Source organism: Kryptolebias marmoratus, linkage group LG2 (genome assembly GCF_001649575.2).
Source record: "Kryptolebias marmoratus isolate JLee-2015 linkage group LG2, ASM164957v2, whole genome shotgun sequence".
Lineage (NCBI taxonomy): Eukaryota > Metazoa > Chordata > Actinopteri > Cyprinodontiformes > Rivulidae > Kryptolebias > Kryptolebias marmoratus.
In genome coordinates this window covers 14,660,297-14,660,855 of record NC_051431.1, presented here as the reverse complement: position 1 = coordinate 14,660,855, position 559 = coordinate 14,660,297, and positions in this window count along the sequence as shown.

Here is a 559-nt window from a genome sequence, read left to right as displayed (position 1 = left end):
TGTGCTTGCCAACAAGTAAAGAATGCTGTGTAAATGACTTCATATTGTGTGATTAATGTTGATGCAAAATGTATAAAACATGTGACACTGGTGGAGGATTAGAGTTGGTTCAAACCAGCAGCAGTCCACTTTGGTCTTGACTCGCTGAATTAGCTCAAATCTGATCTCCATTTCCCCAAACTAAGGTCGTTCAGACAATTAGGACAGTAATTGTCCCACCTTAAGAGACATAAACTTGTACAAACTTGATCAAAATAAGTGGGAGCCACCATTCTGGGTTGTTTGAACTTGAAAATCTGCCTGTTTAGAGCTTTACTCCGTTGAAGAGAAAACTGACTGAAAGTTGTATTTATTGACTTGCATGAGCATTTAGAACTTGGCACTTAAAGTTGGCATAACTTAAAGTCAACAAAGCCTTTATTTTTTACAGTGTATCTGCTCCATCTGCTGTAAAAAGAAGGATTGGTTAATTCCTAGAAGTATTAGACGGGAAGACTGCACAGCACATACTGAAAGTACCTGTTCCTGTTAGTTCTGGGGGGAGGAGGAGGGGGAGAGG